Source organism: Musa acuminata, chromosome BXJ2-5, assembly GCF_036884655.1.
Source record: "Musa acuminata AAA Group cultivar baxijiao chromosome BXJ2-5, Cavendish_Baxijiao_AAA, whole genome shotgun sequence".
Taxonomy (NCBI): domain Eukaryota; kingdom Viridiplantae; phylum Streptophyta; class Magnoliopsida; order Zingiberales; family Musaceae; genus Musa; species Musa acuminata.
In genome coordinates, this window is record NC_088342.1 from 32,430,149 (window position 1) to 32,449,235 (window position 19,087).

Below are 19,087 nucleotides of genomic sequence, written 5' to 3' on the forward strand. Positions count from 1 at the left end.
TCTTGAACATCACTAGCTTGCCTATCTTAAGAAACAAAAATTGCAAAAGTACTATCTTGCCTATCTCAAGAAGCAAAACTTGCAACTTACATATTGCAATAGGAAGTGAGAATTGTTAGCTTGCACACTTCAACAAGAAGCTATCTTGCATTTGCTTTCGAAATTTTGCTAACTTGTATAATATAGAACATGCTATCTTACTACCTTGCATATCTACAACTTGATAGCTTGAATGTTCTAAATATGATATAGCATTTGCTAAATTTTTGCTAGATTGCATGATGGTAGAACTTGAAGATTTATTATGCAATGATTTGAAACTGTTATGTCAAACACCTAGAAAGTGAAACTTCTCCTTTTTGTTGATGACAAAGGGGAAGAAGTATGTTGATGTCATGCATGATTTGATCATGACATGTTGCTTGGATTTTTGAATCCAAGAGTTTCTGTCGATACGATATATTGATTGGGGGAGTTTGTTTAAACTCCGGGAGTTAAGGTTAACTCCGTAATCGATTGGTTGTCATTATAAAAAAGAGGGAGATTGTTGAATCTCGTATTTTGATGATGAAGCCAATTGATATGTATTTATATTTTAATTTGCGTTTTGAGTGACGTAGGATGCTTCGATTAGGATAAGACAATTAAAGCAGGAAAAATCATGTTGGGCCAGAGGAACATGTTAGAAGATTAGATGTCGGACCAGTGGATCGATCGACATATCAATAGAAGGCTTTGGGCCATGGATTCGGGCATCGGGCCAAGAAGAGCGGATATTGCGCCAAGGATATCAGAGTTGCGGAGTCAACTGGTCGATTGGGCAATAGGCTACAAGAGAGGACGATGCGCCGAAGAATCGAACGAAGCGTCGAGGGACCAATGACATGCCGAACAACTTGATTAATGCTTAGTATTAATTATCTAGATCGAAGTGTGTTTTACATATACAGGATTAATTACGATAGCAAGGCATGAAGCAAAATGAAGTCTCGGAGTCAAGGACGTGACTTCGTTGGGAGTTCGAGAGTTCGTCGGAAGTCCGGACGTTCGTCGGAAGTTCTGGTAGAACCAACCGAGAAGTTTCGGAGCTTGCCAGAGAAGCTCATTGGAACTCACCAAGAAGATTGTCATGAAGTCTAGGAGCTTGCTAGGAGTCTGCCGGAACATTACCGAGAGATCGTCAGAAGTTCGCCGGAAGATCGCCGGAAGCTCGTCGGAAGAATAGACATAGGGACTTGTTTAGCTTAGCAAATGTCTTAGGATTTCGTAGTTAACACGTAATTTGGCTTGGATTTGGGCCAACCCAATTAGAGGCCAGCTAAGCCCATTTAAGAACTGTGTTAGGCCCAATAAAAGGCCCAAACAGTACCCCAAGAAGCCTTACCTTCGTGGCATAGTCTTCGAGACTATGTTAGGCAGTGGTACCACTAGTTTGGGTGGTGGTACCGCCCAGCACTGCCCCCTGGGCGGTGGTATTGCCAGACCTGGGCAGTGGTATCGCCTAGGACAGTGTCAGTGTTGACTGACACTGGGCGGTGGTACCGCCCAAGCCTGGGGAACCTGGGATGGGAAAGGTTTAGGCTCCAAGTTTGAATCAACTTGAAGCTTATAAATATCCATCTCATCCCTGGTTAAAGCACACAAGCATAGAGTATTCAAAAGTGAGAAAACGCTGCTGCAATCTCTTTAGAAATTCCCTCCACTCTAAGTTTAGAATTCTGTAAGAGGAGTGTGAGTGGTTGTAAGGGTTGTCTCCTAAACCCGTGAAAAGGAGAAGAGGGGTGTAAAAGGTGGTTGGTCTTCGCCTATTGAAGGAAAACCTCTAGTGGACGTCGGTGACCTTGTCGGAGGAGGAAGCCGAAAGTGGATGTAGGTCGCGTTGATCGAACCACTCTAAAATCTAGTTTGCGTTTTATTTATGCAATTTATCTTTACTGAAAACCTCTTTATTGCTTACTGCTTTTAATACATTTACAAACGGGTTTCAAGTTAAGATCTTTATGAAAAGGTTTTCGTCAGAATCGGTTTTTATCGCAACGAATTTTTTGAAGACGTGAATTTTTCGCTGCACTAGTTCACCCCCTCTTAGTGCCAACCTCTTGATCCTAACACCATCACCTAGTTTGGGTGGTACTATCGCTTGACAACATGGGAGATCATGTACTGGTGATACTACCACCAATCTGGGTGGTACCATCGCTTGACACTGGCGGGTACCATCACCAAGTATTCTGAAAAATGTACACTTCGTATGTTCCAACTCATAGGTGGTTCCACTGCCTAGTCTAGCGATTCTATCGCCTAGTCTAGTGGTGCCATCGCCTGACCTAGCTATGGGTCACTGAATGGTCCTCCCAATGGGCCCAAATTAGTCTAAATTCAGGCCCAATATGTCCCTAATTAAGTTAGCATAGTTACATCTAAAACTAACTCAATTTAGACCTAAACTACGATGATCAAGACATAAACAATTACAAGATAGAAATTCTATGTTATCTAGCATGTTAATGGTTCATCCAGACTCCTAGTGCATCGTGCTTTCCTTCAGCATATTATTCGATCCTTTGGCATATTGACTCCCACAACATCCAATCTTGGCGTAATGTCAGATTCTTCTGGTCTGATGCCCGATCTCTGACTCCGACCAAATGTTTGATTCTTCTACTTAAATCGGTTTGCCTTTTCATGATCGAAATTAATCCTGCATCATTTTTCTCAAACGTTAGTTAGATTATAAACTTATTAATTAATTTCATCATCAAAATTCAAGATTCAGAATAGAGTAGAGCAACCAAGGATAAAGATATTGATTCTAGGCTTTCAAATTACACAATAAGTTTTCCATCTTATTGACTAGCACGGTAACAAGAAGCTTGTATAGGACATTGTAGAGTGAGATGGGCCTAATATCGCTAATGACAAAAGGTTTTGTTTTCTTAAGAATGAAAATTAGATGAGTTTAGTCAAAGAGTGACAGAAGTGTGGAGGAATAGAATTCAAGAGCTATAAATAAAAGGGCACTAGGGTGGTCCAATATCTTTTGTAAAACTCAACAATGTATTTGTCGAGCCCTAGACTTTTGTCCCGATCCATACTATTTGAGTGTCATGGAGATTTTGGTTAGTTTAAAGGTGAAGATCAGCGAGGGATGGCAGGGAGAAGGTATGGTAGGAAGAGTGGGCCAATCCAAAAGGTGCAAGGAGATAGGTTGGGGTGTATGAGGGGCCCAAAAGCTAGAGTATGAATCTGTGAAGGCTTGGCCTCATGTCTTCCATTAAAGCACCATTGTCAAAATGGATGTAATTGGTGATGAAAGTATTTAGTATTTTTATCTGCATCAAGAAGCCACTTTGCTTTAGCCCTCATGCTCCATTTGAGGTGTATATGTTTGGAAAGATAGTGTATTTGTTTTTAAGGCAACATAATGAGGTGAGGTCCTTCATGGAGTGGGGAGCAAAGCTTTCCTTAATCTCAAAGGCCTTAATCTTGAGCTCAATTTGGTGTAAGGAGTTGTCAACACTGCCTAAGCGATTTTTGCTCCAATGTAAGAGTTTATGTTAGAGAGTAAGGAGAATCTTGTGGGTGTTAGACATGAGATTCCTATTGAAGTTCAAAGAAAACCAGTGATAACAAATGATACAACCTGCTTCAGGGTAATTAGGCTTGTTACAGTGGTAGAGGGAGATGAGAAGGAGTTGTGATCGGAAAAAATACATAAAAGATACTTAACGTGAGTATGTGAAAACGAGGCGATCTAAGCATTAGAAGCCAAAACCCTGTCTAAGCGAGTAGAAACACATAACAATTGTTACACTAGGTAAATCAAGAACTCAGAAAAGTAGATATCAGTAAGGTTATTGTTGTAAATGAAATCTTTAAAAAAGATCACAAAAAACTCAAAAAAAATTATTTGCTATCACATTTTTTAAAAGCCGAGGATATAATTGAAATCACCACATACAATCTAGGGAATATTAGAAATATATAGATTAGAAAGATACTTCCAAATTGAGTTTTAAAGACCAATATGAGTATTGAGTTTTAAACACCATGAGTACTAGCATAAATAGTCGAGAGAAGCCAAGGAAGTGTACCTTATTATTCTACCGTTAAATGGATAACTTATTGATCCTTACCTATGTTAGTTATAAATGTTCAGCAAACCAATCATGTATGATGTGAGTGATAGACACACGTGACATGATGCACACACTTTTTACTTATTATATTATTTGATATTTTATCACTTTATATTACTTGTTGCATATATATATATATATATATATATATATATATATATATATATATATATATATATATATATATATATATATATATATATATATATATATATATATATATATATATATATATATATATATATATATATATATATATATATATATATTGTGATCTCCATGGATCTTTGCAATGAGAATTGAATCATGATGAAATCATGATAATAAGACCGATTCACCTTTAAACACAAACCCTAAATAATCTTGGTCATAGGTTACTCGAGAGGGATATCGAGATAACTGGACAGATTGATGTACTGTATACCAATCCATATGATGGGGGTAGTATGTCTTATAGTTGCTCGTGTGGGGACACTAGGGCTATAGTGTAAGTGCTCATTGGACTTGAGACACCAAGGATATCCTATACGAGTACTCAACTCTTTGATAATGGACTTATAGGTTTGGAAGTTTCAAATCTAGCACAGCTACTTACCGGGAGTGGTAGTCAACCTTATTAGGGCTATTAAGTATCGATAGAGGATTATCCACTCTTAGTGTCATGAAAGAAATATCTCATATGTTCTGGCTCAAACAAATCCCTAGTTAGGGTCATTTAAATTAAGAGAGAAAGAGTTCTCCGGGAGAATCCGATTAGAGCGAGACTCGAATAGAAACCATATGAGTATGACATCACTATACCCGATATATGGTCTTTGGGATATTAGATGGATGTGGAACTATAGATATATGATAACTAAGGACATATTGTCACACCCCTAAAAATATCCATGATATTTAAAATTTTTTTTTGTCTCAACTAACCCAGGATCCAAACACACGTTTGAGGTCACTAAGAAAACATTCAGATCAAATTTCACCTCTATAATCTATCAATTCATAACCCTGTGCAATTCATAAACATAGCATACATCACTCGATAATTCATGCAATCTGAACTCAACTCACCAAATAAAAATCACAATATAAATCCACAAGTGGGGAAATCTATGCAGTCACCAGAATCATCGATTTACCATAAGTTCATATCATTACACAAATTTAATTTAACATTCCAAAATCCTATACACAAGGGATCCTTTATCTTACACAAAATCCACAGGTCCAGATTCATCGTCACATTTCATAATATGCAGAGTAACTTATACACAACTACATATATGCTAACAAAAGTTCTGCCCAACGTCTTCTAAACTCTCCACTGTCTCAGCCCATTCTTAACATTTAAGCAAGCGATACGCTATCCTGAAAAATTTATCAACAAATGGGGTGAGCATAAAGAGCTCAGCAAGTGACTAACATATCCATATCAAAATAGTACAATTTCCAAAGAGATGCAGTTTTCAAACACAAAGCAGAATATACGATTTCGTATACTTAATATCATTAGGAGCAGAAATCATAGTTGTCCTTTTTAATCATACATATTTGGTTCCTGACAGATGGGGCATAGAGTAATTGGAGCATATCAGAAACAAAGGAAACATATCGGAGCTTATCAATGGCATTTAAAATGTTCCAAATCACATCAACGACATATGGAACATTACGAAGCAAAATCAACAGTGAATGAAGCATTTCAGAGCATTTCAAACTCATATGTCGTACAGAAGCTCAAACGTCGTCCTTGACGTTGCAATCATATCATAACTATCCAGAGCACGAACAGAAATAACTCACAAAAACTCTGGATGTCATATCAAACATATAGAGGGTGTAGTGGGATCTCAGTCAGAATGTGATTCATCCATTTCTGAATGACCACCTGACAAAAGTCTCCCACGTCTGGGAGCTCCATCCACCCACGTCTAGGTGAAGTCAAAGGGGCCGGCAGAGCATCGCAGGCTCTAAGCAATATCCCACAAAGCGGGACCCCACAAAGCGGGCAAATAAGCGCATACCAGAATATCCCTCAAAGCGGGACCCCACAAAGCGGGCAAATCAGCGCATACCCTTTACCATTTCTGGCAAAGGTCCAGACAATCCCACACACCAGAGTACAAGAAGGCAGTTTCAACAAAAAGTAGCATATAACGGAAGCACACGCGGAACAACCAAACGTACATGTGCCTTTTCAAAAGCAGTGTGATGCAAGGAACAAATCTCTCACAAAAGTATTCATTTTAGGAAAGAAATGAAAGCAAGAGTGTACAGGGATTCCAAGCAATTATAATCAGCTCAATTGCAATAAGAAGATTAGGCGAACTCAAGTATCCAAAGGAAATGGAACAGAATATGCGAAATCGACCAAAGCTCGATTTCGGACAGAATTCCAGTGGCACATCAAACAAATATTTCAGAATAACAATTATGCTCCAATACCCATAAGAAGGCTATGGTCGAATCATATATCAATCTATATTCGGATGGAACAGATTTCATATGAAACAGGGCTCCCAACACAGAGTTACCTCTGATTTGGTAACACAAGGTCAAAATCACAATCACTGTTTTACAGAATTTATAGGGTCGGATTCAACAGACGGTAGGGTGGGCAATTGAACTCCAAAATTTTCAAACTGTATGTCCAAAGAAATATTTTCAAATCTAGTTTCAAATAAAATCAGTTTGGTACAAATCAGAATTCTCAACAGGGAGTTATAGATAACTTAGTATCGATAGGTCAGAAATCTTGAAGTCTGTTTTACAGCATCTATAGTCTCATTTGAAAGAAAAGTTTGGGTAAGTATTCGGTGTCCAAATTCTACAAAATCGGTGTCAAAAGAAAGACATAAGAGTCTAATTACAAACAAAATAGTTCCTGCCTGAATTCACATTTTGTGCTAAAACTTATAGCCGAAACAGTGTATAGGGGTCAATATACCGAAAATATTTCAGAATCCATGGTTTTAAGTCCAAAGAGAGACATATCAGTTTCTAAATAGAAATCTTCCAATTTATTTTGAATCAACATAAAAACAGAGTCTAATTCTTCTGTAGGATGGGGTTAGAACACTTGCCTTTGGAAATTTTGACCCGAAATGACAAGATTAAAGCAAGAACCCTAAAAGCCCCAATTTTCTTCCTCTTCTTCTTCTTCTTCTTCTTCTTCTTCTTTCTTTCTTTCTTTCTTTCTTTCTTTCCCTGATCACCCACGAGCTGCCTCCTCTGCTTCCTTAACAACGAAGGCAGAGAAGCTTAAGCGGTGGAATTTGTCATTTGGTGCATTTTGCAGTTTAGTCCTTGTTTTTATCATATTCACGATTAGGTCCTTAGGGTTTACATATAGGTCCTCAGATTCTTTCTTTTTTTTTTTTTTTTTAACAGATCTCCCAAATCTTAAAAATAAGTTACCTCTAATTCATACTCTATTTCTTTTGTCAATTAAAATAGATGCTTACATTATCACCAAAAATTATACGAACACTCGGAAATGAGGGGTGTTACACTCTCCCCCCCTTAAAAGAAAAATTTAGTCCTCTAAATTTATCGTACCTCTATTCGATGAAAAGACGAGGATACACCTTTTTCATTTCCTCTTCTAGCTCCCAAGTTGTCTCTTCTCCAGAATGATGTCTCCAATTTACTTGAACTAGTGGGACGACCCGATTCCTTAGGACTTTTTCTTTCTTATCAATAATCTGAATAGGCTCTTCCACATAGGATAGATCTTTATCGAACTCCACCAGCTCATACTTAATGATGTGAGAAGGGTCATACATATACTTTCTAATCATCGAGACATGAAATATATCATGGACATGGCTCAATGCTGGTGGTAAGGCAATCCTGTAAGCGACAGAACCAACCCTCTCAAGAACCTCAAAAGGTCCAATAAATCTTGGGCTTAACTTTCCTTTCTTCCCAAACCTTATAATGCCTTTGGAAGGGGAGACTTTTAAGAATACAAAATCTCCGATTTCAAACTCAATATCTCGTCTCCTATTATCGGCATAACTCTTTTGACGACTCTGAGCAGCTTTTAACCTTTTCCTTATAACTTGAATTTTCTCGGTAGTTTCTTGTACCTTGTCCGGTGCTAACAACTTTCTGTCCCCAACTTCCTCCCAACATATAGGTGTTATGCACTTTCGCCCATATAAAGCTTCATACGGAGCCATCTGAATACTTGAATGATAACTATTGTTATACGTGAACTCGACAAGTGAAATATCCTTATCCCATTCACCTTTCCAATCCATAACATAGGCTCTAAGCAAATCCTCAAGTGTTTGAATTGTTCTTTCTGACTGACCATCAGTCTGAGGATGATATGCAGTACTAAACTTAACTTTAGTGCCCATAGATTCCTGTAACCTTCTCCAGAATCTAGAGAGAAATCTGGAGTCTCTATCAGAGATGATCTCCTTTGGAATACCATGAAGTCTGACTATTTCATTAACATATAAATCTGCAAGTCTATCAAGCGAATAAGTCATATTAATCGGAAGGAAATGTGCAGATTTTGTTAACCTATCAATGATAACCCAAATAGCATCATGCTTCCTCGAGGTTCTGGGTAGTCCTGAAACAAAATCCATAGTAATACATTCCCATTTCCATTCCGGTATAACTAAAGGTTGCAGCAACCCTCCAGGTCTTTGGTGTTCTACTTTGATTTGCTGACACGTCAAACATTTTGAAACATACATTGCAATTTCCTTCTTCATGCCTTCCCACCAATAATAACTTTGAAGATCTCTATACATCTTAGTGCTCCCAGGGTGTAGGGCGTACTTTGAAGTATGACTTTCATTTAGGATTTGATTCTTGATATCTAGTTCATTTGGTACACATACTCTCTCCCCAAATCTCAATAGGCCATCCTTTGAAACTTGAAATTGTGGCTTCAATTCCTTTTCTACTTCACTCCTCAAGTAGATTAAGTGTGGATCTCGTAATTGTCCCTCCTTAATTTGTTGCATAAGATCAGACTGCACTTGAATGGAGGCCATCAAAATCATCGAGTCTTGCTCTTTCCTCAAAGCTTTCAAATCAAAATTTTCTTCTATTAGCTTCCATTGCTTCACGACCAGACTAGCCATAAAACTTGTAGATTTTCTACTAAGTTCATCAGCTACAACATTGGCCTTGCTTGGGTGATAACGGATGGCACAATCATAATCCTTCAGAAGTTCTATCCATCTTCGCTGCCTCATGTTCAACTCCTTCTGAGTGAAAATATATTTTAAACTCTTGTGATCAGTGAAGATTTCAAACTGTCGACCATACAAATATGTCTCCAAATCTTTAGAGCAAAAATGATTGCTGCTAATTCCAAATCATGAGTTGGATAATTCAATTCATAACCTTTAAGTTGCCTAGAAGCATAAGCAATTACTCTCCCTTCCTGCATCAAAACACATCCTAGGCCCTTTCTTGAAGCATCAGTATAAACTACAAATCCCTCACTACCACTTGGAATAGTGAGAATAGGGGCACTAGTCAATCTTCTTTTTAACTCTTGAAAGCTTTGCTCACAATCATCGCCCCATACAAATTTCATATTCTTCTTAGTGAGTTTGGTGAGAGGTTGAGCAATTCGAGAAAATCCCTCCACAAATCTCCTGTAATAACCTGCCATGCCCAAGAAACTTCTAACCTCTGTTACATTTGTTGGTACTTCCCATTCAACTACAGCTTCTATTTTCCTTGGATCAACAGATATACCCTTCCCTGAAATCACATGGCCTAAGAAAGCAACTTCATTCAACCAAAATTCACATTTGCTGAACTTCGCATACAACTTCTTTTCTCTCAGTATGGACAACACATCTCTCAAGTGTTCCTCATGCTCCTGGTTACTCTTTGAATACACCAATATGTCATCAATAAATACAATTACACAGATATCCAAGAGCGGTTGAAATATCCTATTCATTAGTTCCATAAAAGCTGCAGGGGCATTTGTCAAACCAAACGGCATCACCAAGAATTCATAATGACCATATCGAGTTCTGAAAGCTGTTTTTGAAATATCCTCCTCCTTGATCTTTAACTGATAGTAACCTGACCTCAGGTCAATCTTAGAGAATACTTGTGCACCCTGCAGTTGATCAAACAAATCATCAATTCTAGGTATGGGGTATTTGTTTTTGATGGTCACCTGATTCAACTGTCTATAATCAATACAAAGCCTCAATGTTCCATCCTTCTTCTTCACTAATAGTACCGGAGCACCCCATGGGGACACACTGGGTCGTATGAAACCCTTATCTAATAATTCTTGTATTTGCTTCTTTAATTCTTCAAGCTCAAGTGGTGCCATTCTGTAGGGAGGCTTAGATATTGGGGCGGTACTGGGGACTAGATCAATAGCAAATTCACCCTCTCTATCTAGAGGTAAACCAGGCAAGTCGTCTGGAAATACATCAGGGAATTCTTTGACCACTGAAATTTCATCAAGGTGGGTTTCCTGATTTGAATGCTCCTTTACACACACCACATAACAAAAACAACCTTTCTGCATAAGATGATAAGCTTGAAGTGCGGATATTAAGCAAGGAGGCAAATCATGCTTAATGCCCTCAAAGAAAAATATAGGCTGATCTGGTATGCAGAAAGTAATTATTTTTTTGTAACAATCAATACTAGCGTGATGAGAAGATAACCAATCCATGCCGAGTATAATATCAAAGCCCTGGATCTCTAGGAGAATCAAATCAGCAAGGAATTCGTGGTCTCCAATAGAGATCAAACAAGATGGGTAGACCAAGTTTGTTGCCAATGAATCTCCAACAGCAGTTGTTACATATAACATATAATCCAGGGATTTAGGTGGAATATCCAAGTGACAAGCAAAGTATTTTGAAACAAACGATAAGTTGGAGCCGGGATCAAACAAAACTTTTGCATTTCTTTTAGAAACATGAAGAATACCTTCCACCACTGATTTAGAAGCTCTAGAATCTTGTTCAGTGATAGCGTATACTCTAGCATGGGCTGAGGGTCTAGGAGACAGTGGCTCTCTTTTCCTGTTCAGTGGGCAATCTTTTATTTGATGACCTAGCTTTCCACAATTAAAACATGCTCCAGTCACCCGAAAACACCGACTTGTCTCATGATTTAATCCGCATTTTTCACATAACTGAGTCCTCCCCCATGGTTTCCTTTTCTCAAATCCAGATGTCTTAAACCTCAAATAAAGATAATATTCTTAGTGATTCTCAAATCATGCTCTGATACCACCTCTGTCACACCCCTAAAAATATCCATGATATTTAAAATTTTTTTTTGTCTCAACTAACCCAGGATCCAAACACACGTTTGAGGTCACTAAGAAAACATTCAGATCAAATTTCACCTCTATAATCTATCAATTCATAACCCTGTGCAATTCATAAACATAGCATACATCACTCGATAATTCATGCAATCTGAACTCAACTCACCAAATAAAAATCACAATATAAATCCACAAGTGGGGAAATCTATGCAGTCACCAGAATCATCGATTTACCATAAGTTCATATCATTACACAAATTTAATTTAACATTCCAAAATCCTATACACAAGGGATCCTTTATCTTACACAAAATCCACAGGTCCAGATTCATCGTCACATTTCATAATATGCAGAGTAACTTATACACAACTACATATATGCTAACAAAAGTTCTGCCCAACGTCTTCTAAACTCTCCACTGTCTCAGCCCATTCTTAACATTTAAGCAAGCGATACGCTATCCTGAAAAATTTATCAACAAATGGGGTGAGCATAAAGAGCTCAGCAAGTGACTAACATATCCATATCAAAATAGTACAATTTCCAAAGAGATGCAGTTTTCAAACACAAAGCAGAATATACGATTTCGTATACTTAATATCATTAGGAGCAGAAATCATAGTTGTCCTTTTTAATCATACATATTTGGTTCCTGACAGATGGGGCATAGAGTAATTGGAGCATATCAGAAACAAAGGAAACATATCGGAGCTTATCAATGGCATTTAAAATGTTCCAAATCACATCAACGACATATGGAACATTACGAAGCAAAATCAACAGTGAATGAAGCATTTCAGAGCATTTCAAACTCATATGTCGTACAGAAGCTCAAACGTCGTCCTTGACGTTGCAATCATATCATAACTATCCAGAGCACGAACAGAAATAACTCACAAAAACTCTGGATGTCATATCAAACATATAGAGGGTGTAGTGGGATCTCAGTCAGAATGTGATTCATCCATTTCTGAATGACCACCTGACAAAAGTCTCCCACGTCTGGGAGCTCCATCCACCCACGTCTAGGTGAAGTCAAAGGGGCCGGCAGAGCATCGCAGGCTCTAAGCAATATCCCACAAAGCGGGACCCCACAAAGCGGGCAAATAAGCGCATACCAGAATATCCCTCAAAGCGGGACCCCACAAAGCGGGCAAATCAGCGCATACCCTTTACCATTTCTGGCAAAGGTCCAGACAATCCCACACACCAGAGTACAAGAAGGCAGTTTCAACAAAAAGTAGCATATAACGGAAGCACACGCGGAACAACCAAACGTACATGTGCCTTTTCAAAAGCAGTGTGATGCAAGGAACAAATCTCTCACAAAAGTATTCATTTTAGGAAAGAAATGAAAGCAAGAGTGTACAGGGATTCCAAGCAATTATAATCAGCTCAATTGCAATAAGAAGATTAGGCGAACTCAAGTATCCAAAGGAAATGGAACAGAATATGCGAAATCGACCAAAGCTCGATTTCGGACAGAATTCCAGTGGCACATCAAACAAATATTTCAGAATAACAATTATGCTCCAATACCCATAAGAAGGCTATGGTCGAATCATATATCAATCTATATTCGGATGGAACAGATTTCATATGAAACAGGGCTCCCAACACAGAGTTACCTCTGATTTGGTAACACAAGGTCAAAATCACAATCACTGTTTTACAGAATTTATAGGGTCGGATTCAACAGACGGTAGGGTGGGCAATTGAACTCCAAAATTTTCAAACTGTATGTCCAAAGAAATATTTTCAAATCTAGTTTCAAATAAAATCAGTTTGGTACAAATCAGAATTCTCAACAGGGAGTTATAGATAACTTAGTATCGATAGGTCAGAAATCTTGAAGTCTGTTTTACAGCATCTATAGTCTCATTTGAAAGAAAAGTTTGGGTAAGTATTCGGTGTCCAAATTCTACAAAATCGGTGTCAAAAGAAAGACATAAGAGTCTAATTACAAACAAAATAGTTCCTGCCTGAATTCACATTTTGTGCTAAAACTTATAGCCGAAACAGTGTATAGGGGTCAATATACCGAAAATATTTCAGAATCCATGGTTTTAAGTCCAAAGAGAGACATATCAGTTTCTAAATAGAAATCTTCCAATTTATTTTGAATCAACATAAAAACAGAGTCTAATTCTTCTGTAGGATGGGGTTAGAACACTTGCCTTTGGAAATTTTGACCCGAAATGACAAGATTAAAGCAAGAACCCTAAAAGCCCCAATTTTCTTCCTCTTCTTCTTCTTCTTCTTCTTCTTCTTCTTTCTTTCTTTCTTTCTTTCTTTCTTTCCCTGATCACCCACGAGCTGCCTCCTCTGCTTCCTTAACAACGAAGGCAGAGAAGCTTAAGCGGTGGAATTTGTCATTTGGTGCATTTTGCAGTTTAGTCCTTGTTTTTATCATATTCACGATTAGGTCCTTAGGGTTTACATATAGGTCCTCAGATTCTTTCTTTCTTTTTTTTTTTTTAACAGATCTCCCAAATCTTAAAAATAAGTTACCTCTAATTCATACTCTATTTCTTTTGTCAATTAAAATAGATGCTTACATTATCACCAAAAATTATACGAACACTCGGAAATGAGGGGTGTTACACATATGGGTCAAATGGATTGGATTCCCCTATATTGTCTAGGGATTACGGCGTAGTGGCCTAGTACATCCGTAGTTGATGAGTCGAGTGAATTATTATGAAGATAATAATTCACTAAGCTAGAAGAAGTTCTGATAGATATGACTCACGGCCAGCTCGATATTGGGCCTAGAGGGTCACACACATATGGTAGGTATTGCGACGAGTAGAGGTTCGGATATAAGATATCCGTCGGAGCCCATATATTATTAGATATCCAATAAGCCCCTGAATTATTGGATTCTATGAATGAGATCCAATAATAAGCAAAATGAGATCCAATAATAAGCAATATGAGATTATTAGATAGAGATCCACTAATATAAGAGGCTTGAGTAGTTGGATGAAGATCCAATACCCAATAGGATAGGATCTATTATGGTTAAGTAGACAGGGGACCTCTATAAATAGGAGGGAACCAAAGACCCATCAGCCAGAGGCTTCTTGGTTGCCACCTCCTATTCTCCTTTCCCTTTCTCCTCCTCAAATAGTAGGTGTGGAGATTTAGGCAGCGATTTGAGGAGCATTGTCGTAGCCCTATTGTGTAGATCACTACTAGAGAGGAGGATGCTTGACCTCCTTTATCCTCTCCTACAAATCTGCAAGATTCAGGGATATACGATCTCCCTAGGTAACACGACTATCTCACACGTGGTTTTATGTTTCATGGGTTTTTACACACCAATCTTCGCACGACGATGAACACATTTTTGGAAAATTTGGGGTTTTTGTTTTCTGTTCTTCCATTATACATGTGATATTGCTTCTAGATTTTCTTACAGTGGTATTATAGTCAGATTTTTCGTGCAAAAGATTGATTTTGAACTACATGTGTTGTGTCATAGAAAATCTTTTGACATCAAAATCATTGACATAAAAATGAGAAAGGGAAGCAACTATCGCTGCCTTACTACCCTCGTAGATGGTAGCTTGCTACCCATCTACGTGCGTGTAGTCGCCTGTAGTGGTAGTCGCAAGGGTAGCGACTGTAGGCAAGTGGCATGACGTCTGTAAGTGCAACAACTGTTGCTTCACGTAGTTGCAACCACATGCAGCCGGTCGCCCTGTAGGCAAAGCTGCCTACGCGTAGGCACTGCACCTACAGCATAAGCGACGGTGCCCCCAGACACGAAGTGCCCACAAGGGCAGCGGTTGTAGGCAGGCAGCACAACGTCGGTAGTAGCCAGCTAGCGGCCTGTGGCGGGCAAGGGTGGGCTGGCAGCTTGCGGGTTCCCCACTCGCGGGCGCAGCCTTCGGGCACAGCGCACACAAGGGCGACTCCTGCGAGCAGCAGAATGCCCGTAATAAGGGGATGCCGCCCGCAGGCACGACGCCTACAAGCACTGCACCCGCGAGGGCGTCACCCGTAGGCCCGGCGCTTGTAAGAATTACACCGGTGGGCACACCACCCGCAAGGGCACCTGCCTGTAGGTGCGGCGCCTACGGGCACTATATCGGCAAGCACAGCACCCGCAAGGGCAGTGCCACCTGCATGGGCTCCCGCCCACGCGTGGGGGCAATGCCACCCGCATAGGCGCCCGTCGCCGGTAGGGTGGCGGTGGCCGCAACAAGCAGGGAGAAGAGACCATTAGGGTTTTATGGACAAAAGATAGTTTTGCCCCTTAGAATTTTAAAATTTTCAAGTTCTCTCCTTTATCCAAATTATGAAAATACCCCTCATAATTTAAAATTTTTCCTACATGTCCCCAATTTTATAAATTATAAATTAATTAAAATATTTAATTGATTATTATTTTTATTATTATCTAGTAGTCCTGTGTGATAATGATTTATATATGTGATGTATATATATATGGTTGATCATGACCGTGTGATGTGTGTACTTATGATTCTTATTATTGGGGCTTACAAGCCTCTATTTTATTTCTTGTTTATTGTCGGGCCTGCGTACCTATTATTAAGTTATAATCACACGAGATGGTGCAGCAGGAGCATGGATGCAATAGCGGGACCCATCAGACGGACGATCGCGATGCATGGAGATGCGTCGAGATGTTGACGGAACCGACGAGGATGAGATGGACAATTACAGGGTATGGAAATAAACCGCTACACATAGATATTGATGTGAGTGATTAGGCTCACTTGCTCGGGCCTTATCACATTAGACTGTGGTCCATGATCATCTAGTGTAATTACTCATGTGATGTGTGATTGCTTATTCACTTGCTAGATATGTATATATATTTGCATGTGATGTAGATATATATTAAATAGGTATGTGTGTGACACGTTACTGTTAGGAATGAGTCGGCACTAAGAAGTGGGGGGGGGGGGGGGGGGTGAATTAGTGTAGAGGTAAAAACATTGATTTTGGAAAATATTCATTCGTTGAAAACTGATCGGAAAGATGTTAACCGAAAAATACTTTCATAAGCATGTAATGAGGAAGTAGAGCAGTGAGTAAGTAAGTTGATTTGCAACAAAGGTAAGCAACAAAGTAGAAGACAGTAAACCAATTTTATAGTAGTTCGGTCGTCATGACCTACATCCACTATCGAATCCTCTTCCATCGAGGCCACCGGTATCTACTAACGGTCTTCCTTCAATAGGTGAAGATCAACCACCTTCTCACACCCCTCTTGTCCTTTTCACAAGTTTAGGAGATAACCTTTTACAAGCACTCACTCCTCCCTATACATAATTCTAAACTTAGAACGTTAGAGGAGGGAATCTCTCAAGTAATTACTATAGTGTTTTCTCACTTTTAAATTATCTATGCTTGTGTTTGTTAACCAGGGATGAGAGGGGTATTTATAGACCTCAAGTGGATTCAAACTTGGAGCCTTAAAAAGTCATATCCCCAATTTTCAGGGTATTGATGGTACCACTGCTGTGCTTGGCGATACCACCGCCTATAGCGCCTAGTCTAGCGGTACCATCGCTTGGGAGACTATGTTTGGGTGGTACCACTACTCAGATTGGTGGTACCACCGCCCGACAGTCTCGGAGATTGAATCTAGGCGATACTACCGCCTAACATAATCTCATAGACTATGCCATGACGGTTCTACCTACTAGGTCATTGTTTGAGCTTTTTACTTAGCCCAACACAGCCTAACCTTAGGCCCCATTGGCCCCTAATTGAGTTGGCCCAATTCCAACCCAATTATGTGCTAATTACAAAATTTAAGACATACACTAAGCTAAATAAGTCTAGTTCCTTCCGGCGAGCTTCTGGTGATCTTCCGGCAAACTTCCGGCAATCTCTCGACAATATTCTAGTGGACTCCCGGCAAGCCCCTGGACTTCATGATGATCTTCTTGGCGAGTTCCGATGAGATTCTCTGGCAAGCTCCTGGACTTCTTGATCAATTCCGACAGAACTTCCAACGAACGTCCGAACTTCTGACGAACTCTCGAACTCTCAACGAAATCTCGTTCTTGACTCCGGGACTTAATTTTGCTTTATGCCTTGATCGCTATCGTAGTTAATCCTGCACACTTAAAACCTACTTCGACCTAGACAATTATTACAAGGCTTAAATCAAACATTGTCCGGCATGTCATTGGTTCATTAATGCTTCGTCCGATTCTTCGGCGTATCGTCCTCTCTTGCGGCCTATTACTCAATCGGCTAGTTGACCTCTACAACTCCGATTTCCTTAGTGCAATTTTCGCTCTTCTTGGCTCGATGCCCAAACCCATGGCCCGAAGCCTTCTGTCGTTACGTCGACCGATCCTCCGACTCGATGTCCAATCTTCTAACATGTTCCATTCTAGCCCAACATGATTCTTCCTGCCTTAATTATCTCTCCCTGATCGATGCTTCCTATGTCACTCAAAATATAGATCAAATCATAAACACTATCAATTGGTTTCATCATCAAAATCCGAGATTCAACAATCTCTTCCTTTTTTATGATAACCAATTGATGACAGAGTCTAAATAAACTCCCGGAGTTTAAACAAACTCCCCCTATCAATATGCCATATTGATATAACCTTGAATTCAAGTCGAAGCAATATTTAATCATGAATATATGCAACATAAAATCATGCATAATCAAATTTTCAATATATCATTCCATGCATGATCATCATTATAACTTTTCCCCCTTTGTCATCAACAAAAATGAGAAGTACATCTATCAAGTTTTAGATACATGAAAGATTAGCAATTTAGCAAATTTTTCATGACTTTAGAACATGCAAGCTAGTTAGTTCTTCTCTTTTGAGAAGTGCAAGCTAGCAAGTTTTTGCTTCTTTTGCAAGTTTCCAAATTTTGCATCTTGAGCTAGCAATTTTTCTCCCCCTTTATCATTGTCAAAAAGAAATAAAGAATACAATGTTGTAATTCTTTTCTCTTTACATCAATTTTCAAATTATGACAAAGTTAAAGTATCAATCCCTTTTTAATATGTTTGTGTATCATTATAGTTTCAAATTAACACATGCATAATTTTAAAACCCTACATTTCATTCTTACTTCATACATGATACCAAAAATAAATCATTACTATGGGCATATCATACATAATACTTAAGCATTCATAATATATCATTTCAAATTATAAATATTTCAAATCATAATGGTATCAAAATATCAAATTACATTACATCCTATCATGAATGAGAATTCTCAAGATTCATATAGAAAATCTCCTCTTAAGAAAATACTAAGAGGAATCGTAAGAGGACAATTAATGAAAAATCTTGATTCATATAAAGAGAATCTCATCTTATCACGATTTGATAAATATTCTCTTAAAAGAGAGAATCATACGTGCATCAAGAAAGATGTTTAATGTTGAATATATCACAAGTCGTAAATACGATAAATGATTTAGTTGGATATATCATCTCATTAGTCATATGAAAATAGATCCAAAATTATCATCAAAATCACTTTTCGGAAAATTCAATGAAGGCAACATAGATAGATTCACATGAGAACTTGATTCATGCATAATGTCTCAATTCAAAAAAAAAGATTAGTTATAATTCCAAAAAATTCATGATTCATCTACAAAATTTTCTTCTTTAGTGAATGACAAGA